Consider the following 26592-nt stretch of genomic DNA (forward strand, 5'->3'; position numbering starts at 1 on the left):
ACCGCTGCCGGTATGTTTTTCTACATTTTTATTGTAATATTTTTAGAATGTGTTTGTTCTATTTTTGGCCAAAATAAGACGAAGAAAATAATCTGAAGTTGTCTTTATTCTTTAGTTTTATTGCCATGATTTTAATAGTCCGGCCCGCGTGTGCACAGATTTTTCTCCATGCGGCCCCTGAGCTAAAATGAGTTTGACACCCCTGATTTATTGTGTTTGAGTTACAGGAGGGGCAGCACGGTGTCAGAGGGGTTAGTGCGTCTGCCTCACAATACGAAGGTCCTGAGTAGTGGCCGGGATCTTTCTGTGTGGAGTTTGCATGTTCTCCCCGTGACTGCGTGGGTTCCCTCCGGGTACTCCGGCTTCCTCCCACCTCCAAAGACATGCACCTGGGGATAGGTTGATTGGCAACACTAAATTGGCCCTAGTGTGTGGATGTGAGTGTGAATGTTGTCTGTCTATCTGTGTTGGCCCTGTGATGAGGTGGCGACTTGTCCAGGGTGTACCCCGCCTTCCGCCCGATTGTAGCTGAGACAGGCTCCAGCGCCCCCCGCGACCCCAAAGGGAATAAGCGGTAGAAAATGGATGGATGGATGGAGTTACAGGAGTGCTCTGCTGTTTCAACCTTCTGCAAAAATGTGAGTTAAAGATCATTTATATGACAGCATTCTTGTGTTTATGAATAGCCCAAATGATTAAAAAAAACTAAAACTAAAATGGAACCTTGAGAAAGACCACTAGTATAACTAAATAGGTTGATAAATTACTACTGACTGCATTTGAAGTAAACAAACAGCAGCAACACCTTCGTTATATAAATCACATTATGAAAAAAATTGTAACTGCCAAAAAGGAGAGGACTTAAAAGGGTGCCTTGAGGAACGCCACAGTTATGTAAATCACAAGTTTGGACCCCAGTGTTCTATGATTGCTAGCAAGGTTACAATGTCAATGCAAGGATCTGCCAGTGTGTTTACTATGGTCCAAGTTCCTCTGTACAACAGGAGCACTCTAGTGTTTTAGATATTTGCTGCCATTTGTCTCACAGGTTTTAAACTGAACTTAGGGGGCCAGTATGATGTTCCCTGGGCGCCAGTTAAATAGCCTTGTTGTACGCAGTAGTGTAGTTAGGGATGCGTACCGAATTTGGTACTTTTTATTGGAAGTACCGAAGTCTGTCGGTAGTAGCTTGTGCCGATACAAGTAAAATCAAACGGTGCCATATTTCAATACCTTTGTTGCATGTGATGTCAAGTGCGGTTGTAGACTCGGCACCGGCTCAAATACTTGATTGGGAAACAAGCAGTCAAGTACTCAGAGCGGACTCAGCCAGACTTCCTCTAAGTCACAGGTCCCCAAACTTTTTGACCCGGGGGCCGCATTAGGTTAAAAAAATGTTAAAAAGTCTGTATCTTTGCAGATTAGACAAAGTGCCTTCTCCTTAGAGATGTCCGATAATATCGGCCTGCCGATATTATTGGCCGATAAATGCGTTAAAATGTAATATTGGAAATTATCTGTATCGTTTTTATTATCGGTATCGTTTTTTAAATTGTTTTAATTTTTTTTAGTTTTATTAAATCAACATAAAAAACTCAAGATACACTTACAATTAGTGCACCAACCCAAAAAACCTCCCTCCCCCATTTACACTCATTCAAACAAAAGGGTTGTTTCTTTCTGTTATTAATATTCTGGTTCCTACATTATATGTCAATCCGTAAGCACACATGATTGTGCGTGCTGCTGGTCCACTAATAGTACTAACCTTTAACAGCATACTTGCCAACCCTCTCGGATTTTCCGGGAGACTCCCGAAATTCAGCGCCTCTCCCGAAAACCTCCCGAGACAAATTTTCTCCCGAAAATCTTCCGAAATTCAGGCGGAGCTGTAAGCCACGCCCCCTCCAGCTCCATGCGGACCTGAGTGACGTGTCAACAGCCTGTATTCACGTCCGCTTTCGCACAATATAAACAGCGTGCCTGCCCAAACACGTTATAACTGTAGAATGATCGAGGGCGAGTTCTTGGTTTCTTATGTGGGTTTATTGTCAGGCAGTTTTATTAACGTCCTCCCAGCGCGGTAACAACACACAACCACAGCAGTCATGTTTTATTCTACCGTAAAGCAGTTTGTCTGCCGTAAACAGCAATGTTGTTGTAATATATTGAGTTGGAGGCAATAACCAGGCGAGGTGATGAAGTACGTCTCTTTACTGTAGACTTCTGAACAGACTCACACACTTGACGTTAGGTGCGCAACACCACATAAATCGTTGGCCAACCAAAAAGTAACCCCAGTACGCTATAGCCAACATTCACCAGGAGATGGCAACAGACAAACATAGATCACTCTATTACATTCATCCCCTTTTAGAAATGTAGAAGTTACTCAAAATAAATAAACAACCCAACCAAAAAATGCAGCAGCTCAATTAAAAAACTGTACTTAAGCCACATTCTTTTTTTTTTTTTTTTAGTACTGAACTCTTAACCCTCATGCTTATTATACAAACAGTATTTGTACACCTTTAACACAGATTTTTATACTGTCTTCAGAGATTCAGTTTTTTTGGTGGTACTCGAAACCTTTCTGGGTACCTGCAAAAGGGTGTTCAGCATGGTTAGAAAAATAGTGACAGAATAGAACAAGGATGGACAATTCAACCCTTAACTCAACAATGAGTAGATGAGTGTTATATGTGTGTATATGTGTAAATAAATGAACACTGAAATTCAAGTATTTCTTTTATTTATATATATATATATATATAATAAAATAAATATATATATATATAGCTAGAATTCACTGAAAGTCAAGTATTTCTTATATATATATATATATATATATATATATATATATATGAAATACTTGACTTGGTGAATTCTAGCTGTAAATATACTCCTCCCCTCTTAGCCACGCCCCCAACCACGCCCACGATTTCGAAATTTTTTCCCCCGCGTGCACTAATTGACTGAAAGAGCGCGCACTTGTCACGATCACTGCGGCGCCAGCGTGATGACGTCACGTTATCGATGGGAAAATGCATTTTTAGACAATGTGATTTGCCTGAGCGGCTAAGAGACCCCGAGAGTAACGAGCCGTAGAAACTGGATTGATGGATGGGCTACAAAGGACAGATTAAATTAATAATATTTTTTTTTAAAGTTATGTGTTAAAAAAAAAGAAAGTTTTATTAGTATGTCATATTATGTATTATTATTATTATTATCATCACCATCCCAGCTATTAATAGAAAACAATAACAAAATTAGTCACAATGGCTTACACTTGCATTGCATCTCATTAATTTGACAAACTTTTATTTAATAAGTTTCCATTAATCTCTATGTTGGTGTCTATTTTGCTCTCATGTATTAATTTATTTTAATGTTTTTTTCTTTATCACTGCATAAATATTCGATAATATTTTTACACATTTTTCTTTATTAGAAAATGCTAAAATGCAAGCATCACAAACTATCAATTATTGCTGAGACATGGACTGTGTCTCATATCCAATTTTTCGACATAATACTGTGTACACTGTATATACTTAGTTCTTATGGTTGTTAACAGTGTAGTTAGTGTTGTCTCAAATTGTCTCAAAACATTTATTTTTTTTACCCGGGACTTCCCCAGGGACAAATTTTGGTCTCTGGCGGGCCGTATCTGGCCCGCGGGCCGCAGTTTGTGGACCACTGCTCGAGGTAATGTATGGACCTATTATTGTAGCAAAACAATTTGCAAACGTGTATCTCAATCTGTGTGCGTGTGTGTGTGTGTGTGTGTGTGTTCTGGCAATGCTTACTTAATGGGGACATCGCTCTGTTTACACAGTCACCTTTAGGGGACCTCTGACGGTATGGGGACAAAAAAACAGGTCCCCTAAAGGGAAAACTTTTTAAATGATAGTCAGATCCATTCTGAAGATGCCTAAGTGATTTTTAAGCTTTGGCTCATAAAAAATAAAATACATTTTCTTGAAAAGTTAAACATTTGTTATCCTGGCTGTCATGACTTGGTCCGGGGTGTTTGCTTTTCCAGGATGCAGCGGAAAGTTGGCACGGGCGAGACGGCAACCAAGGTACATGATTTATTTATTAAAAAAAAGATCAAACAAAAAGCGCGCACAATGGCGGAGAATAAACTATGAAAAAACAAAAAGACTATAAACATGGAACCAAAACTTACTGTGACAAGGGACATGAAGCAGGATCATAGAGGAGTGTGCAGAAGCATATATGGGGTGCGGTATGGGGTGCGAGGTCGTCAGAAAAACAAACTGAAAAACACTGAACTTAAATACTACAGACATGATTAACGAAAACAGGTGCGTGACGTGACAGGTGAAAACTAATGGTTGCTATGGTGACCAGACAAGGGAGTGAAAAGACAGAAACTAAACAAAACATGACTTAAAACAAAACATGATAATACAGACATGACAGAGCCCCTCCCTTAAGGACAGATACCAGATGTCCAAGAAAAAAAAAAAAACTTAACAAAAGTCATGGGAGGGCGGGAGGGGGACATGGCGGTGGGTCGCCAGACCACGTGTCCCCGTATCCACCGGGGCAGAGTTAGGTGGCGGCGGCGAGTGGAACGCCGCTGCAGCAGGCGAGGCGGGCGCCCAGGGAATGGCCACATTCGTGGCCGACTGGGAGGTGGGCGCACTTGGCGTGGCGGGCGACCAGGTAGCGGCCATATCCGTGGCCGACGAGGAGGCAGGCGCGTCGTCATCGTGGCAGGCGTGGCTTGGCGTGGTGAGTCAGGCGGCGAAGCTCGGCGTGGCGCGTCAGGCGGCGAAGCTCGGCGTGGCGCGTCAGGCGGCGAAGCCCGGCGTGGGTCTTGGTATAGGTCTTGGTCTTGGCGTGGGTCTTGGTCTTGGCATGGCGGGTCTTGGTCTTGGCATGGCGGGTCTTGGTCTTGGCATGGCGGGTCTTGGTCTTGGTCTTGGCATGGCGGGTCTTGGTCTTGGTCTTGGCATGGCGGGTCTTGGTCTTGGCATGGCGGATCTTGGTCTTGGTCTTGGCATGGCGGGTCTTGGTCTTGGTCTTGGCATGGCGGGTCTTGGTCTTGGCATGGCGGGTCTTGGTCTTGGTCTTGGCATGGCGGGTCTTGGTCTTGGTCTTGGTCTTGGCATGGCGGGTCTTGGTCTTGGTCTTGGCATGGCGGGTCTTGGTCTTGGCATGGCGGGTCTTGGTCTTGGTCTTGGCATGGCGGGTCTTGGTCTTGGACTTGTTGAGCTGGTACCGGAGCTTGGCGTCGTGGAGCTGGTACCGGAGCTTGGCGTCGTGGAGCTGGTACCGGAGCTTGGCGTCGTGGAGCTGGTACCGGAGCTTGGCGTCGTGGAGCTGGTACCGGAGCTTGACGTCGTGGAGCTGGTACCGGAGCTTGACGTCGTGGAGCTGGTACCGGAGCTTGACGTCGTGGAGCTGGTACCGGAGCTTGACGTCGTGGAGCTGGTACCGGAGCTTGGCGTCGTGGAGCTGGTACCGGAGCTTGGCGTCGTGGAGCTGGTAGTGCAGGTGGAGGTGGTCTTGCTGGGGGTTGCGGCTTGGCATGGTAAAAGACTGGTAAGGGCGGTCGTGCTGGAGGCTGTGGCTTGACAGGTCGGAAGACTGGTGGTGGCGGCCGTGAGGGAGGCTGTGGCTTGACAAGGTGATGCTGATCCACCCCACCTGAACAATTCCCAGCCCTAGCCCCCCCCTCAAGGGGCGGATACCAGACGCGCTCCCTGCGGTCTGGAACTCTCTGTAGGGGTGGGCGGAGGAGGGCAGAAACTTCCCCATTAAATTGTCCAAATTGTCTTTCTTGTGCCTGGGATTGAGTGGGTGAAAAAAATTGTTTTGTGTCTTGGGTGTGGCTTGAGTCCTGGGGAGCGGGGAATCAAAAGAAAAAGAATTCAGAAAAAAAAAATCCTGGTCTTTGACGTCATCCGGGCGAAGCCGGGCTGGCTGCTGCTTGCTTCCGCCCGGAGGGGGAGGGGCTTGTGGGAGCGGCGTGTCCCGCTGGCTCGCGGATGTCCTTCCTGGCGTTCCTCGCCTTTGGCGGCGCTTCCTTGGCTGGGATGACGCGCCAACGTCCCCGGGCCAAACGGAGCTGATCGGCACCAGTTTGCCGGTCGGACCCCACATGAGATCTCTGCGCTCCACGGAGGAGTAGCGCAGCGTTTCTTCCTCCATCGCGCGCAGGACCGCCCATGTTCCCTCGTCAAAATTGTCCAAATCGGCCAACTTACGTGCGGAAAAGCGGGTCTGCTGACGACCTACTGTCATGACTTGGTCCGGGGTGTTTGCTTTTCCAGGATGCAGCGGAAAGTTGGCACGGGCGAGACGGGAACCAAGGTACATGATTTATTTATTAAAAAAAAGATCAAACAAAAAGCGCGCACAATGGCGGAGAATAAACTATGAAAAAACAAAAAGACTATAAACATGGAACCAAAACTTACTGTGACAAGGGACATGAAGCAGGATCATAGAGGAGTGTGCAGAAGCATATATGGGGTGCGGTATGGGGTGCGGTATGGGGTGCGAGGTCGTCAGAAAAACAAACTGAAAAACACTGAACTTAAATACTACAGACATGATTAACGAAAACAGGTGCTTGACGTGACAGGTGAAAACTAATGGTTGCTATGGTGACCAGACAAGGGAGTGAAAAGACAGAAACTAAACAAAACATGACTTAAAACAAAACATGATAATACAGACATGACACTGGCATTAATAGTAATGTGATTCTGAATGGTATCCATCCTTAGTTAAAACTAATATGTTTTTCCAAAAACAAAATCTAATAGTGTTCCTTAGGATGACATTTTCATACAGCATGATTATAAAACATTATTACCTTAAAGTATGATTCACATTCAGAATTTTCCATCCTTCTATATATGGTAGTTGGAGTTGCAGACAACTTCATTACTGCTAAATAGCAGTTTTCAGTAATGTCACAGAAGATGCAGGATTTGCTTTAACATTTAAGTGGTAGTGCTGTATTCTGAGGATCATGTCATATTTAATATGAACTTTTTTTTTTTTAAATGGTCCTCAGTAGTCATGTACAAATTTGTGTGAATTATGCAAAAATATTTAAATTTGGTCCCCATGAACCATATTAACTCTTTTTCCCCAGGGTGCCCAGTAAGAATGATCAGCACATTACTTCATCAATCCAGAGATTTAAAGACGTGTATGAGCTAACTGGGCAGTGGCTATTTTACTTAATGTCTTTTATGCCTCCACAACCTGTAGAAAGGGTGGTCCCCACAAGTCATGATCAAAAACTTGGTCCCCATTCCAAATGATAACCAGTATGTGTGTGTGTGTGTGTGTGTGTGTGTGTGTGTACGTGTGTGTGTGTGTGTGTGTGTGTGTCCTTCTAGCTAGATATCGACATAGCTTTGATTTCCAACCATGGGAAGTGAGAAAGTGAGTTTGAAGGACACTGCTGAGAAAAAGAAGCAGAGGATATTTATTGAACAGAAAAAAATAAGTTACTATCATGATCAACGGGCTGCTGACTTGGCGAGGCAGTTTGAGCCTAGCAATGTTGGTCCACAGAATAGATGCACTCGGGTGCCAGCAAAACAGCGAAAGACGACTTTTATTCACAGAAACGTGGACTTTCTACTGGTGTTTTGTGTAAGGAGGCACTTTAGAAGTCTGTTCTACCAATGAGATGACCAGCGTTCAGGGCAAGGCTTCTCACAGAGCTCCCTGCACCAAGACCCAGTAAGGCTACGCTTTTCAAAATGTGAAAGTTTGATGCTAATTTACATTGGATTTGCCATGGACATGTTTAAGATTAGCATTAACAAGTTTACATGCCGATTTCGACACCTTCAAATTTTGATCATTAAAACTATAACTAAGATGCACGTTACAAACAAACAGCTGGTATGTAATTAATGCAATACTTACAGTATGAACACTTTGTAGGGCTACTTCTTAGCTAAGCAATACAGAGGCAAGGAGAGTAATAGCCCAGACCTGGGCAAATTAAGGCCCGGGGGCCACATGTGGCCCGTTAAGCTTTTCAATCTGGCCCGCCGGACATTGCCAAATAATTTCTTTAGATCTTTAAAGGAGAACATTATCACCAGACCTATGTAAGCGTCAATATATACCTTGATGTTGCAGAAAAAAGACCATATATTTTTTTAACCGATTTCCGAACTCTAAATGGGTGAATTTTGGCGAATTAAACGCCTTTCTAATATTCGCTTTCGGAGCGATGACGTCACAACGTGGCGTCACATCGGGAAGCAATCCGCCATTTTCTCAAACACCGAGTCAAATCAGCTCTGTTATTTTCCGTTTTTTCGACTGTTTTCCGTACCTTGGAGACATCATGCCTCGTCGGTGTGTTGTCGGAGGGTGTAACAACACGAACAGGGACGGATTCAAGTTGCACCAGTGGCCCAAAGATGCGAAAGTGGCAAGAAATTGGACGTTTGTTCCGCACACTTTACCGACGAAAGCTATGCTACGACAGAGATGGCAAGAATGTGTGGATATCCTGCGACACTCAAAGCAGATGCATTTCCAACGATAAAGTCAAAGAAATCTGCCGCCAGACCCCCATTGAATCTGCCGGAGTGTGTGAGCAATTCAGGGACAAAGGACCTCGGTAGCACGGCAAGCAATGGCGGCAGTTTCTTCCCGCAGACGAGCGAGCTAAACCCCCTATCGACCCTAGCTTCCCTGGCATGCTGACATCAACTCCAAAACTGGACAGATCAGCTTTCAGGAAAAGAACGCGGATGAGGGTATGTCTACAGAATATATTAATTGATGAAAATTGGGCTGTCTGCACTCTCAAAGTGCATGTTGTTGCCAAATGTATTTCATATGCTGTAAACCTAGTTCATAGTTGTTAGTTTCCTTTAATGCCAAACAAACTTATACCAATCGTTGGTTAGAAGGCGATCGCCGAATTCGTCCTCGTTTTCTCCCGTGTCGCTGGCTGTCGTGTCGTTTTCATCGGTTTCGCTTGCATACGGTTCAAACCGATATGGCTCAATAGCTTCAGTTTCTTCTTCAATTTCGTTTTTGCTACCTGCCTCCACACTACAACTATCCGTTTCAATACATTCGTAATCTGTTGAATCGCTTAAGCCGCTGAAATCCGAGTCTGAATCCGAGCTAATGTTGCTATAGCTTGCTGTTCTTTCCGCTATGTTTGTTTGTGTTGGCTTCACAATGTGACGTCACAGGAAAATGGACGGGTGTTTATCCATCCATCCATCCATCTTCTTCCGCTTATCCGAGGTCGGGTCGCGGGGGCAGCAGCCTAAGCAGGGAAGCCCAGACTTTCCTCTCCCCAGCCACTTCGTCCAGCTCCTCCCGGGGGATCCCGAGGCGTTCCCAGGCCAGCCGGGAGACATAGTCTTCCCAACGTGTCCTGGGTCTTCCCCGTGGCCTCCTACCGGTCGGACGTGCCCGAAACACCTCCCGAGGGAGGCGTTCGGGTGGCATCCTGACCAGATGCCCGAACCACCTCATCTGGCTCCTCTCGATATGGAGGAGCAGCGGCTTTACTTTGAGCTCCCCCCGGATGACAGAGCTTCTCACCCTATCTCTAAGGGAGAGCCCCGCCACCCGGCGGAGGAAACTCATTTCGGCCGCTTGTACCCGTGATCTTGTCCTTTCGGTCATGACCCAAAGCTCATGACCATAGGTGAGGATGGGAACGTAGATCGACCGGTAAATCGAGAGCTTTGCCTTCTGGCTCAGCTCCTTCTTCACCACAACGGATCGATACAGCGTCCGCATTACTGAAGATGCCGCACCGATCCGCCTGTCGATCTCACGATCCACTCTTCCCTCACTCGTGAACAAGACTCCGAGGTACTTGAACTCCTCCACTTGGGGCAAGATCTCCTCCCCAACCCGGAGATGGCACTCCACCCTTTTCCGGGCGAGAACCATGGACTCGGATTTGGAGGTGCTGATTCCCATCCCAGTCGCTTCACACTCGGCTGCGAACCGATCCAGTGAGAGCTGAAGATCTTGGCCAGATGAAGCCATCAGGACCACATCATCTGCAAAAAGCAGAGACCTAATCCTGCAGCCACCAAACCAGATACCCTCAACGCCTTGACTGCGCCTAGAAATTCTGTCCATAAAGGTTATGAACAGAATCGGTGACAAAGGGCAGCCCTGGCGGAGTCCAACCCTCACTGGAAACGTGTCCGACTTACTGCCAGCAATGCGGACCAAGCTCTGACGCCGATTATACAGGGAGCGAACCGCCACAATAAGACAGTCCGTTACCCCATACTCTCTGAGCACTCCCCACAGGACTTCCCGGGGTACACGGTCGAATGCCTTCTCCAAGTCCACAAAGCACATGTAGACTGGTTGGGCAAACTCCCATGCACCCTCAAGGACCCTGCCGAGAGTATAGAGCTGGTCCACAGTTCCACGACCAGGACGAAAACCACACTGTTCCTCCTGAATCCGAGGTTCGACTATCCGGCGTAGCCTCCTCTCCAGTACACCTGAATAGACCTTACCGGGAAGGCTGAGGAGTGTGATCCCACGATAGTTGGAACACACCCTCCGGTTCCCCTTCTTAAAGAGAGGAACCACCACCCCGGTCTGCCAATCCAGAGGTACCGCCCCCGATGTCCACGCGATGTTGCAGAGTCTTGTCAACCAAGACAGCCCCACAACATCCAGAGCCTTAAGGAACTCCGGGCGGATCTCATCCACCCCCGGGGCCTTGCCACCGAGGAGCTTTTTAACTCCCTCGGCAACCTCAGCCCCAGAAATAGGAGAGCCCACCACAGATTCCCCAGGCCCTGCTTCCTCATAGGAAGACGTGCTGGTAGGATTGAGGAGGTCTTCGAAGTATTCTCTCCACCGATCCACAACATCCGCAGTCGAGGTCAACAGAGCACCATCCCCACCATACACGGTGTTGACACTGCACTGCTTCCCCTTCCTGAGGCGGCGGATGGTGGTCCAGAATTGCTTCGAAGCCGTCCGGAAGTCTTTTTCCATGGCCTCACCGAACTCCTCCCATGTCCGAGTTTTTGCCTCCGCGACCGCTGAAGCCGCACACCGCTTGGCCTGTCGGTACCTGTCTGCTGCGTCAGGAGTCCCATGAGCCAAAAGAACCCGATAGGACTCCTTCTTCAGCTTGACGGCATCCCTCACCGCCGGTGTCCACCAACGGGTTCTAGGATTACCGCCACGACAGGCACCAACTACCTTGCGGCCACAGCTCCAATCGGCCGCCTCGACAACAGAGGTACGGAACATCGTCCACTCGGACTCAATGTCCAGCGCCTCCCTCGGGACATGTTCAAAGTTCTTCCGGAGGTGGGAATTGAAACTCTCTCTGACAGGAGACTCTGCCAGGCGTTTATAACGATGGTTAAAATCAGGCACTTTGAAGCTTTTTTTAGGGATATTGCGTGATGGGTAAAATTTTGAAAAAAACTTCGAAAAATATAATAAGCCACTGGGAACTGATTTTTAATGGTTTTAACCATTCTGAAATTGTGATAATGTTCCCCTTTAAGATGGAAAGTGTAGCTGCCATTATGATGTGCAGTGATGTTTTCTAATGACCCTAAGTCTTCAACTATACAAAGTAATTCAATGGTTGGAATCTGCGCTTATGGATGATGTACCAGTTACTATGGTAATATGGTCATCTACGTCACAGCAGCTCAGACGAGGCACCAAGCAGTGTGGGCGGGAAGCGTTTCCACAGACGCGGAAAGACATTTTCACAACAAAGTGCTAAAGCTTAGTGATGTATCAGATACATCAGATTGTAGGTAGGTTTATTTTGTACCCTTCGCGTTCATATTTCACTGTTTGTTGCATTTTTGTTGCGTTTCGCTTGATTGTAAAGTATGTCGATCAAAAGGGGGTGTGACATTCATATTTTGTCAATATTCAGTGTTTTATCGTTCATAGAAAAATAAAAAATGTCATTACGTTTTTTAAGGCGGTCTGTCATAATGTTTTTAGCATTCAATCAGACGTTATTGTGAGGTTTTGTATTAGTGTTACTAAAAATAGATATACCGGCCCCCAGACACATTTTTTTTCTCTAAATGTGGCCCCCGAGTCAAAATAATTGCCTAGGGCTGGCAATAGCCTATACTAGTGTTGTCCCGATACCAATTTTTTGGTACCGGTACCAAAATTATTTTGATACTTTTCGATACTTTTCTAAATAAAGGGAACCACAAAAAATTGCATTATTGGCTTTATTTTAACAACAAATCTTAGGGTACATTAAACATATGTTTCTTATCGCCAGTTTGTAGTGAACATACAAGACAAGTTGTCTTTTAGAAGTAAGTAAACAAACAAAGGCTCCTAATTAGTTTGCTGACATATGCAGTAACATATTGTGTCATTTATCATTCTATTATTTTGTTAAAATTATTAAGGACAAGTGGTAGAAAATGAATTATTAATCTACTTGTTCAATTAATATCTGCTTACTTTCTCTTTTAACATGTTCCATCCACACTTCTGTTAAAATGTAAAAATCACTGATCAGATGATACCACAAATTTGGGTACCGGTACTTTTCAAAGGCGGTATAGTACCGGATATGATTAATTAGTATCGCGGTACTATACTAATATCGGTATACCATACAACCCTAGTCTATACACAACTGACATCTCACGTCTTGGAATTACAACTGCATGCAAAGTTGACCTTATAATACAGTGCAGTACAGTACTTGCAAATGAGACACAGAAGTGTAAGAAACAAAATAACAATTGGACAACACAAATCTGTGTTAAATGTTAATTTAAAAAAAAGACATTATTTAACACATTTGAACACACACAAATTAAGTACCAAAAATTGCTACTGTGATACTGATATCGATTCCCAGGTGCTGGGAATTGGTACCATATTGATTTAGTCTGGTACATTAAACTGAAAGATGTTTGTAGGACAATTTTGCTCACTATATTTAAGCACGGGCATTTTCATTGGCACATTCCATACCAGCGCAAACAAAAACCACAATCATCATTTTAATTCATGAATACATCGCCAGCAATTAAAACAGAGCACAAAATATTTGTAATACAACTCTTTTGTTGGATATAGTTTCGTTGTCCTGATTTGATACTGTAAATGTTCGTAGCGTTGCATTTTGATACAATGTGATTTGGCTCTTTTGATTCTGAGCGTTTGCTCTTATCGATTCAGGGCAGACACATAAGAAGCAACACAGCGAGGAATCAAGGTCAATGACTCCTTGACAACCACTCCATCTGTGCGCTATTATCTTTCATTACCTGTCCACGTCAATATACACTGATTTTTTTTATTTTTTTTACTCTATTTCCATAGCAGCGACTGATTCGGTACACTGTGAGGGCGCAGTCCTGTTTGTGGTATTACCTTCTAATGGCGGCAGCACATACACTATATTGCCAAAAGTGTTTGACCACCCATCCAAATGATCAGAATCAGGTGTCCTAATCACTTGGCCCAGCCACAGGTGTATAAAATCAAGCACTTAGGCATGGAGACTGTTTCTACAAACCTCGTTTCCATATGAGTTGGGAAATTGTGTTAGATGTAAATATAAACTGAATACAATGATTGGCAAACCCTTTTCAACCCATATTCAACTGAGGAAACTAATTGTTGAAGCTTTGAAAGTGGAATTTTTTCCCATTCTCGTTTTATGTAGAGCTTCAGTCGTTCAACAGTCCGGGGTCTCCGCTGTCGTATTTTACGCTTCATAATGCGCCACACATTTTCGATGGGAGACAGGTCTGGACTGCAGGCGGACCAGGAAAGTACCCGCACTCTTTTTTTACGAAGCCACGCTGTTGTAACACGTGCTGAATGTGGCTTGGCATTGTCTTGCTGAAATAAGCAGGGACGTCCATGAAAAAGACGGCGCTTAGATGGCAGCATATGTTGTTCCAAAACCCGTATGTACCTTTCAGCATTAATGGTGCCTTCACAGATGTGTAAGTTACCCATGTCTTGGGCACTAATGCACCCCCATATCACCACAGATGCTGGCTTTTGAACTTTGCGTCGATAACAGTCTGGATGGTTCGCTTCCCCTTTGGTCCGGATGACACGATGTCGAATAATTCCAAAAACAATTTGAAATGTGGACTCGTCAGACCACAGAACACTTTTCCACTTTGCATGAGTCCATCTTAGATGATCTCGGGCCCAGAGAAGCCGGCGGTGTTTCTGGATGTTGTTGATAAATGGCTTTTGCTTTGCATAGTAGAGCTTTAACTTGCACTTACAGATGTAGTGACGAACTGTATTTAGTGACAATGGTTTTCTGAAGTGTTCCTGAGCCCATGTGGTGATATCCTTTAGAGATTGATGTCGGTTTTTGATACAGTTCCGTCTGAGGGATCGAAGGTCACGGTCATTCAATGATGGTTTCCGGCCAAGCCGCTTACGTGGAGTGATTTCTCAGATTCTCTGGACCTTTTGATGATATTATGGACCGTAGATGTTGAAATCCCTAAATTTCTTGCAATTGCACTTTGAGAATCGTTGTTCTTAAACTGTTTGACTATTTGCTCACGCAGTTGTGGACAAAGTGGTGACCCCCGCCCCATCCTTTCTTGTGAAAGACTGAGCATTTTTTGGGAAGCTGTTTTTACACCCAATCATGGCACCCACCTGTTCCCAATTAGCCTGCACACCTGTGGGATGTTCCAAATAAGTGTTTGATGAGCATTCTTCAACTTTATCAGTATTTATTGCCACCTTTCCCAACTTCTTTGTCACGTGTTGCTGGCATCAAATTCTAAAGTTAATGATTATTTGCAAAAAAAAAAAAGTTTATCAGTTTGAACATCAAATATGTTGTCTTTGTAGCATATTCAACTGAATATGGGTTGAAAATGATTTGCAAATCATTGTATTCCGTTTATATTTACATCTAACACAATTTCCCAACTCATATGGAAACGGGGTTTGTACAAACATTTATGAAAGAACGGGCCATTCTCAGGAGCGCAGTGATTTCCAGCGTGGAACTGTCATAGGATGCCACCAGTGCAACAAATCCAGTCGTGAAATTTCCTCGCTCCTAAATATTCCAAAGTCAACTGTCGGCTTTATTATAAGAAAATGGAAGAGTTTGGGAACAACAGCAACTCAGCCACGTAAACTGACAGAGAGGGGTCAGCGGATGCTGAAGCGTATAGTGCAAAGAGGTCGCCAACTTTCTGCACAGTCAGTTGCTACTGAGCTCCAAACTTCATGTGACCTTCCAATTAGCCCACGTACAGTACGCAGAGAGCTTCATGGAATGGGTTTCCATGACCAGGCAGCTGTATCTAAGCCATAAATCATTAGGTCGGATACAGTGGTGCTAAGCACGTCGCCACTGGACTCTAGAGCAGTGGAGACGCGTTCTCTGGAGTGATGAATCACACTTTTCCATCTGGCAATCTGATGGGCGAGTCTGGGTTTGGAGGTTGCAAGGAGAACGGTACATTTCGGACTGCATTGTGCCGAGTGTGAAATTTGGTGGAGGAGAAATTATGGTGTGGGGTTGTTTTTCAGTAGTTGGACTTCGCCTCTTAGTTCCAGTGAAAGGAACTTGGAATGCTACAGGATACCAAAACATTTTGGACAATTCCATGCTCCCAACCTTGTGGAAACAGTTTGGAGCGAGCCCCTTCCTCTTCCAACATGACTGTGCACCAGTGCACAAAGCAAGGTCCATAAAGACATGGATGACAGAGTCTGGTGTGGATGAACTTGACTGGCCTGCACAGAGTCCTGACTTGAACCCGACAGAACACCTTTGGGATGAATTAGAACGGAGACAGAGAGCCAGGCCTTCTCGACCAACATCAGTGTGTTACCTCACCAATGCGCTTTTGGAAGAATGGTGGAAAATTCCTATAAACACACTCCGCAACCTTGTGGACAGCCTTCCCAAAAGAGCTGTAATAGCTGCAAAAGGTGGACTGACATCATATTGAACCTTATGGGTTAGGAATGGGATGGCACTTCAAGTTCATATGTGAGTCAAGGCAGGTGGCCAAATACTTTTGGCAATATAGTGTATGTGAGCGTTGTAGTGACACGTAATGTGAGACACTGATGATAAACCCATTTATCCCTGCTCGGATGTTCCTATTGTTACGTCACTTTTCCTTGCCTAAGTATTTACAACAAAGGCAAAAAGAAATACCCCGCAGGACGAGTGGATCCACCTCCAAAATCTACAAAGTCTTCCATCAAAACCACCTGGCTGCCTTTATGACGACATTAATCCGAGGCTGCACTACCTTCAAAGCACCCTGACAGTGTGTGTTGTTGCCTTTTGGCTGCTCTTCATTGTGTGCGCTTTATCACACAAACCCACACGAGTTGATCAAATGAGAGGACAGCTGGAGTCAAGAGAAATAAAGTTTGGATCAAGATAGATCTGATAAATCTAAAGGAGAAACACAATGTTTTGAAAATCTGCTGCACATTTCTTTATGAAATCAGTGCTGAAGGACGCTATCGGTGATGTCAAATTCTACAGTAGAAGTAAGTAAGTAATTGATCATGATTGTATCATTCCTGTAATATAAGTTGTGATTTTGTTTTTTTATCTAGTTTATATATTTTATCTAGTTTTATATATTTTTTTTTTTTTATGTATTTTATTTACAACAATTATACAGAATGTCAATAAAACTAATACAAGAGTTAAGAATAGAGCAACCCAACTTTGTAATAATTAGGATAAACATTCACAAAACCATTGAGAAGACATAAAAATTAAATAATTATTGAATACAAACGCAAAACCAAAACTGTATAATAGCAACAGCATCAATACAACATAATAATAATAAATATATCAATAATAATGATTAAAAACAACAATAAATAAAATAAATTAGAAACAATATGTATTATTATTATTATTATCATCACAATGTGAAGTGAAGTGAATTATATTTATATAGCGCTTTTTCTCTAGTGACTCAAAGCGCTTTACATAGTGAAACCCAATATCTAAGTTACATTTAAACCAGTGTGAGTGGCACTGGGAGCAGGTGGGTAAAGTGTCTTGCCCAAGGACACAACGGCAGAGACTAGGATGGCGGAAGCGGGTATCGAACCTGCAACCCTCAAGTTGCTGGCACGGCCACTCTACCAACCGAGCTATACCGCCCCACAGCTATTAATAGAAAACAATAACAAAATGAGTCACAATGGCTTACACTTGCATTGCATCTCATACATTTGATAAACATTTATTTAATATTTTTCCATTAATCTCTCTGTTGGTGTCTATTATCAGTTTTTGTTCTCATGTATTCATTTATTATAATGTTTTTTTTTTTAAATCGCTGCATAAATATTTAATAATATTTTTACAAATTATTACACGTTTATTAAAAAATGCTAAAATTTAAACATCACAAACTATCAGTTATTGCTGAGACATGGGCTGTGTCTCATATCCAATTTTTCGGCAGTATACTGTGTACACTAGGGTTGTACGGTATACCCGTATTAGTATAGTACCGCGATACCAATGAATAATTTTCGGTGCTATACCGCCTCTGAAAAGTACCGGTCCGCCACCCCCTAGACACATGAAGACTTTGAATATGACCAATGTATGATCCTGTAACTACTTGGTATCGTATTGATACCTACATTTGTGGTATCATCCAAAACTAATGTAAAGTATCCAAACAACAGAAGAATAAGTGATGATTACATTTTAACAGAAGTGTAGATAGACCATGTTAAAACAGAAAATAAGCAGATATTAACAGTAAATGAACAAGTAGATTAATAATTTTGACTAAATAACAGAATGATAAATGACACAATATGTTACTGCATATGTCAGCAGCTAAATTAGGAGCCTTTGTTTGTTTACTTACTACTAAAAGACAAGTTGTCTAGTATGTTCACTATTTATTAAAGGATAAATAAATAAATGGGTTGTACTTGTATAGCGCTTTTCTACCTTCAAGGTACTCAAAGCGCTTTGACACTACTTCCACATTTACCCATTCACACACACATTCACACACTGATGGAGGGAGCTGCCATGCAAGGCCCTAACCAGCACCCATCAGGAGCAAGGGTGAAGTGTCTTGCTCAGGACACAACGGACATGACGAGGTTGGTACTAGGTGGGGATTGAACCAGGGACCCTCGGGTTGCGCACGGCCACTCTCCCACTGCGCCACGCCGTCCCTGGATAAACTTGCAATAATTAACATATGTTTAATGTAGATTTTTTGTTAATATAAAGCCAATAATGCAAAATTTTGTGGTCCCCTTTATTTAGAAAAGTTCCGAAAAGTTCCTAAAAGTATCAAAATAATTTTGGTACCGGTATCGGTACCGGTACCAAAATATTAATATCGGGACAACACTAGTGTACACTGTATATACTTAGTTGTTATGGTTGCGCAAATGTTGACAGTGTAGTTCATACTTGCCAACCTTGAGACCTCCGATTTCGGGAGGTGGGGGGTGGGGGCGTGGTCGGGGGCGTTGTTAAGATATATATATATATATATATATATATAAGAAATACTTGACTTTCAGTGAATTCTAGCTATATATATATATATATATATATATATATATATATATATATATATATATATATATATATATATATATATATATATATATTATTACATATATATATATATGTATATATATATATATACATACATATATAATTCAAGTATTTCTTTTATTTATGTATATATATATATATATATATATATATATATATATATATATATGTATATATATATATATATATATATATATATATATATATATATATATATATATATATATATATATATATATGCATACATATATAATTCAAGTATTTATTTTATTTATGTATGTATATATATCCATTTTCCATCCATTTTCTACCGCTTATTCCCTTTGGGGTCGCGGGGGTCGCTGGAGCCTATCTCAGCTACAATCGGGCGGAAGGCGGGGTACACCCTGGACAAGTCGCCAACTCATCGCAGGGCCAACACAGATAGACAGACAACATTCACACTCACATCCACACACTAGGGCCAATTTAGTGTTGCCAATCAACTTATCCCCAGGTGCATGTCTTTGGAAGTGGGAGGAAGCCGGAGTACCCGGAGGGAACCCACGCAGTCACGGGGAGAACATGCAAACTCCACACAGAAAGATCCCGAGCCTGGGATTGAACCCAAGACTACTCAGGACCTTTGTATTGTGAGGCAGATGCACTAACCCCTCTGCCACCGTGAAGCCTTATGTATATATATATGTATATATATATATATATATATATATATATATATATATATATATATATATATATATATATATATATATATATATATATATATATATATATATATATATATATATATATATATACATAAATAAAAGAAATACTTGAATTTCAGTGTTCATTTATTTACACATATACACACACATAACACTCATCTACTCATTGTTGAGTTAACGGTTGAATTGTCCATCCTTGTTCTATTCTCTGTCACTATTTCAGAACACACACATTATACAAATATACATTATAAAATCAATAAGAAAAGGGGAGCTCTAATTTGGGAGTCTGAATTAGGATCAGAAGTTCCTATATAAACATTGCGCACTCACGTCGCCTTTTTGTATTGATTACTGCAGCTCTGCACTGGATTCATTCACAAATACAAACTACAACTCACAAACACTTTAGAGTTAGGCTCCACCATCAGAATGTGTACTTAAACTTATAAAGATCACATGGATATTATTCAGTGAGTTGATTCACCAAAACTAACCTGTTATACAGGAGGAAAAAGCACACAGGACGTTTCAATTGTTCACAGACTGGTCGCTCTCATCAGAATGACAAGACACTTCCGGTCTGCAGGTGATAGCATTCAATTGGGAAGAGAAACGCCCTACTGCCCCCTACTGACCAATGTGAATACTGATAAATGTGTAATGACAGCTCCAAAAACGAATTCAAACCACAAAATAAAATAAATAAATCAACACAAAAATGTGACACATTATGGGTGGGTCACATATGCATGTACAGTAGATGGCAGTATTGTCCTGTTTAAAAGTGTCACAACATTGCTGTTTACGGCAGACGAACTGCTTTACGGTAGACGAAAACTTGACTGCTGTTGTTGTGTCTTGTTACCGCGCTGGGAGGACGTTAATGAAACTGCCTAACAATAAACCCACATAAGAAACCAAGAACTCGCCCTCAATCATTAGCTGTTTGTATTGTGGGAAAGCGGACGTGTGAACAGGCTGTCAACACGTCACTCAGGTCCGCATGGAGCTGGAGTGACAAACATGGGAATATAACCTGCATTTGCTTGCAGCGTAACCCCCATAAGTGTGTTTATTAGCAATACTACGACAGTTTCCTGTGGACATCTTTGCAAAAAATAAAAGTCCTCTAAGCCCAGATACCGCGGGCACTAAAATGCATGATTTCATACTACTTATTGAAGGCATCTGAGCACACAAGCCATCTTTTTTAACGCTAAGTTCCCAGACAGCCAGATCGCATCAGAATATAACTTTAGTAAGTGCGTCAATGTCTGTGCTTTTGGGTTGGCTCTTTACTTTAAAATACTCTTACTGTCATTAGCGTTCCAACAAACACATTTATACTAATTCGAGTCATCCAAGGACAAGAGCCATCTTATCATTGCAATGTTCCCCAACAGTAAGATTGCAGTGAAATGTAACTGTAGTGAGAACGCATCATAATTAAATTATCCCCTCAACTCCCCCCAAAATGGATTAACTCGCTGGAATAAAAAAGACAATATAACATACATCCATAAACGTGGACGCATGTGAAAAAGTGCAATATATTTATCTGTACAGTAATCTACTTATTTATTTATATATATTTATATATATATATTTATTTATTTTATATATATATTATATATATTATTTATATATATATATATTTATTTATATATGCACCTTATTGCTTTTTTTATCCTGCACTACCATGAGCTTATATAACGAAATGTCGTTCTTACCTGTGCTGTAAAGTTCAAATTTGAATGACAATAAAAAGGAAGTCTAAGTCTTAAGTCTAAGTCTAAGTCTAAGTCTAACAAGTGTGCCTATGTCTGTGCTGTTGGGCTTGTTCTGTACTTTAAACAACTTTTACTGTCTTTAGTGTCCCAACCAAGACATTTATAGTACTCATTTACATCATTCGAGGACACAAGTCGTCGTTTTCCGCCATGCTCCCGAACAGCCAGATTGCAGCGGAATGTAACTGTAGTGAGAACAAGTGTGCCTATTTCTGTGCTGTTGGGCTTGCTCTGCACTTTAAAAGTCTGTTACTGTCATAAATGTCCCACCAAACAAATTCATAATCAGTGTTGGGACTAACGCGTTACAAAGTAAGTAAGTTAGTTTCGGCGGTAACTAGTAATCTAACGCGTTATTTTTTTTTATTCAGTAATTTAGTTACCGTTACTACATGATGCGTTACTGCGTTATTTTACGTTACTTTTGATGTAGTATCGGCTAGAAACAGAAGTGTCGCGTTCTTCTGAATCTTCCTCTGTCACAAGCCGGAGAGAAGAAAAGAGGCGCGGTCTATGTGTGTGTGTGTGGGGGGAGGTGATCCGCAGTTTGATATATGAAACAAACAAAAAAAAGTTGTTGTCACGTTCAGTCCACACACATCGTGGTCATGGCGAGCGGAGTAACGGAGGAGCTTGAACGCCCAGCGCCATTGAATCGGTGTGTTTATAAGTGCAAGACTCGGTTGTGCAAAACGAGGGTTTTAAACACATGCTGAACGTGCTTGAACCACGTTACGACATCCCGTCGCGCACCCACTTCAGCAATAAGATTGTGCCAGATCCTTATGAGCAGGAGAAGAAAAAAGTTGTGGAGGAACTATCCCGAGCATCAGCTGTTGCGCTCATGACAGACGGGTGGACGTCCAGCGGAACTATAAGCGCTCACTTCATCACAGCAGACTGGGAGATGAGAAGACACGCCCCCTCTACGAGAGTCACCTTGCGCAGGTGCTGACACAAACAGTGGAGGAATGGAAGATAAAGATATCCCAGTCACACGTGATAATGCCAAAAGTCTAATAATTACAGAGAATGAGGCAGGACTGGGACCACAGATAGGTGCTTTGCACATGTAGTGAATTTGGCATCACAGAAGGGAATCTCAGTCAATAGGATGGAGCGCCTCTTTGGGAGGATCAGGAAGGTTTCTTACTTCCACCCAAGCACAACAGCTGCTCATGTGCTTAAGACAAAGCAAGAAATGCTAAAGCTGCCTGCTCATACATGATGTCCCAACGAGGTGGAACTCCACTTATGATATGTTGGAGCAGCAGGCAGCTATATACTCTGCATTGACCCACAACACCCTGAAGACAAATGTCACCCTGTCTGATGATGATGTGAGAGTGGCAGATGAGGTCCTCCAGGTGCTTAAAAGTGTTCCATCTCTACTGAGCACTGAAACTTCACCATCTGTGTCAATGATCCTGCCACTGAAAACAAGGATTCTACAATCCATGGAAGACAGCAGCATCACTTCAGATGTCAGGCTTTATTTCACTACCTATGTTTCAAGGAAGAGGATGTTTCTTCTTATGTTGCACTTAAACTTGTTTTTTATTAATGGTCATTGGTCCAAGTTTAAAGAAAGGAGGAATGCCTTTTTATGTTGCACTGTTTTTCATTCATTATGTTAAAAGGAAAATAAAAATGTATGTCAAGTTGATCAACAGATTGTATTATTCTCCAGTGCAATAACAGTACTGAAATGAAGGCAAAAGGGGCATTAATGGGAGCTTTAAAAAAAAAGAAGAAAAAAAGAAGTAACTAAATAGTTACTTTTCACAGTAACGCATTACTTTTTGGTGTAAGTAACTGAGTTAGTAACTGAGTTACTTTTGAAATAAAGTAACTAGTAACTGTAACTAGTTACTGGTTTTCAGTAACTAACCCAACACTGTTCATAATACACATTTAAGTCATTCGAGGACACAAGTCGTCGTTTTCCGCCATGCTCCCTAACAGCCAGATTGCAGCGGAATGTAACTGTAGTGAGAACAAGTGTGCCTATTCCTGTGCTGTTGGGCTTGCTCTGCACTTCAAACGACTCTTACTGTCATTAATGTCCCAACAAACAAAATCACAATAGTCATTTAAGTCAGTGTTTTTCAACCACTGTGCCGCGTCACAATAGTGTGCCGTGGGAGATCATCTAATTGCACCTATTTGGGGTAAAAAATATTTTTTGCAAACCAGTAATTATAGTCTGCAAATTGTGTGTTGTTGAGTGTCGGCAGAGTAACCGTGTAATTCTCTTCCATATCAGTAGGTGGCAGCAGGTAGATAATTGTGATCACAATATGCACACAACAGCGGGAGGCAGAGTGCAGGTAAAAAGGTATCTAATGCTTAAACTGAAAAATAAACAAAAGGTGAGTGCCCCTAAAAAAAGGCATTGAAGCTTAAGGAAGGCTATGCAGAACGAAACTACAACTGAACTGGCTACAAAGTAAACAAAAACAGAATGCTGGACGACAGCAAAGACTTACATCGTGTGGAGCAAAGACGGCGTCCACAAAGTACATCCGTACATGACATGACGATCAACAATGTCCCCACAAGGGATAAAAACAACTGAAATATTCTTGATTGCTAAAACAAAGCAGGTGCAGGGAATTTCGCTTAAAGGAAGACATGAAACTGCTGCAGGAAAATACCAACAAAACAGGAAAAGCCACCAAAATAGGAGCGCAAGTCAAGAACTAAAACAGGAAAACAGCAAAAAAGTAAAAATAAGTCAGGGTGTGATGTGACAGGTGGTGACAGTACACCTACTTTGAGACAAGAGCTATAGTGTTGCATGTTTAGTTATGCTTTAAAGTCATATCCGACGACTTTTTATCGTCAATATCGAGTTTCATATTTTAATGATTTCTGCTGGTGGTGTGCCTTTGGATTTTTTCAATGAAAAAAATGTGCCTCGGCTCAAAAAAGGTTGAAAAACACTGATTTAAGTCATTCGAGGACACTAGCCGTTTTTTTGCCGGCGTGTCCCTCAACAGCCAGATTGCAGCGCAATATAACTGTGGTGAGAACAAGTGTGCCTATTATGTCTGTGCTTTTGGGCTTGCTCTGCACATTTGTCTGGCAAATAGATTCATTTGTAAGGCTGAGGGATGGAGCCGAAGTGACTACTTAATAGGTTGGAACTGAAAAATGAGAAGTCACTGTATATCTAAGTGTGCCTGTCCTGTTTTAGAGACATTTCAGATGCACACCTGATTTTACTTTGTGTTACGTTAATTCCTTTCCGTCGGTCCTATTGAGATACGATTGTTTCTTTTGGTATTGGAAATTATATCAAAGGTTTTGTCAAAATGTATGAGCATGAACGTGTTGTTTCTCAGTTAGGTATGAAGAATAACTAGTGAATGCAACTTTTCAAGAACAGGAGGAGAAAAACAATGTGCAAAACATGATTATTTTAGCAATAGCATTGCTTTGATTACTGTTATGATGGACAATAGCATTTGTAGGCATTCATACAATAATCTCCCTTCCAAAATAGTGAGAGAAAAGTCGGTCCTTTCGGTTTCTTTTGCCTTAAGCCTGCTTGTGAACCCTCCACCCCACAGTGGCGTAGCTCAGTGGACGGACTGTACACACATTTAATTGTCTGTCTGTGGGCAGGGGATGACTGATATGTGCCAAACTAGTGGAAACACACTTAAAGAACCATCACTCCAGCAGCATTGCATCGTCTTCACATTGGCCGTGATAAATGCCGCACGCGAGAGCTCCCCATCTGCCATTACCGTCAGATTCATCCCCACCTGTGCTCGGTGGTCCCACTAAAGCCTGCCACAGAGTTATTTATGACACACCTGAAAAAGCCTGTTCTTTAGCAGGCCTGCCAGTGGAAGGAAGAGTACATGGAGCATGTGCTAAGATGAGCTGTTTAGTAAATAAATCAAGTGGCTAAGGCCATGTCTACACTAAGTCGTTTAACCCCTTAAACGAATAATTATTTAGCCTAAGCCCCGTTTCAGCCACACTAAACCAGCGTTTAAAGGCCTACTGAAACCCACTACTACCGACCACACAGTCTGATAGTTTATATATCAATGATGAAATCTTAACATTGCAACACATGCCAATACGGCCGGGTTAGTTTATTAAAGTGCAATTTCAAATTTCGCGCGAAATATCCTGCTGAAAACGTCTCGGTATGATGACGCCTGCGCCTGACGTCACGGATTGTAGAGGACATTTTGGGACAGCATGGTGGCCAGCTATTAAGTCGTCTGTTTTCATTGCAAAATTCCACAGTATTCTGGACATATGTGTTGGTGAATCTTTTGCAATTTGTTCAATGAACAATGGAGACAGCAAAGAAGAAAGGTGTAGGTGGGAAGTGGTGTATTGCGGTAGGTGTTGTGCCGGATAACGCACCCCCGCCGTAGAATGCACCCCCTGACTGTTGTGCTGGCCGGATAACACAGCCGGTGTTTCATTGTTTACATTACCGAAAGGTGACAGTCAAGCTTTACCATTGGCCTGTGGAGAACTGGGACAACAGAGACTCTTACCAGGAGGACTTTGAGTTGGATGCACAGACGCGGTACCGTGAGTACGCATGCAGCTGCGGCTTCCAAACATTTGATCACTTGCCCGTACGTGCGTGCCGCTATGTGCATGTCACGTACGTAACTTTGGGGAAATATATGTGCTGTATGAACTTTGGGGAGGTGAACGGTACTTTGGGCTGTGGGATTGAGTGTGTTGTGCAGTTGTGGGTTATATGGACGGGAGGGGGGAGGTGTTTGTTATGCGGGATTAATTTGTGGCATATTAAATATAAGCCTGGTTGTGTTGTGGCTAATAGAGTATATATATGTCTTGTGTTTATTTACTGTTTTAGTCATTCCCAGCTGAATATCAGGTCCCACCCGCCTCTCACAGCATCTTCCCTATCTGAATCGCTCCCACTGCCCTCTAGTCCTTCACTCTCACTTTCCTCATTCACAAATCTTTCATCCTCGCTCAAATTAATGGGGAAATCGTCGCTTTCTCGGTCCGAATCGCTCTCGCTGCTGGTGGCCATGATTGTAAACAATGTGCAGATGTGAAGAGCTCCACAACCTGTGACGTCACACGCATATCGTCTGCTACTTCCGGTACAGGCAAGGCTTTTTTATCAGCGACCAAAAGTTGCGAACTTTATCCTCGATGTTCTCTACTAAATCTTTTCAGCAAAAATATGGCAATATCGCGAAATGATCAAGTATGACACATAGAATGGACCTGCTATCCCCGTTTGAATATGAAAATCGCATTTCAGTAGGCCTTTAAGGTTCCCCTCCTCGAACAAATTTTTACACGGCTAAGTGCGCCGCATACTTCTTGAATCTCCGGCTCTTAGCTTTGTAAGGACTCATTGATCGTTTACAAACTGAGTTCGTAGAGGAAGTGATGCCAGAAAGACCGCTCTCCACACAGGAAGTGCATCAGAAAGAACGCGCCACAGCCAGCTTCA

This window comes from Nerophis lumbriciformis, linkage group LG12, assembly GCF_033978685.3.
Source record: "Nerophis lumbriciformis linkage group LG12, RoL_Nlum_v2.1, whole genome shotgun sequence".
NCBI classification, from domain to species: domain Eukaryota; kingdom Metazoa; phylum Chordata; class Actinopteri; order Syngnathiformes; family Syngnathidae; genus Nerophis; species Nerophis lumbriciformis.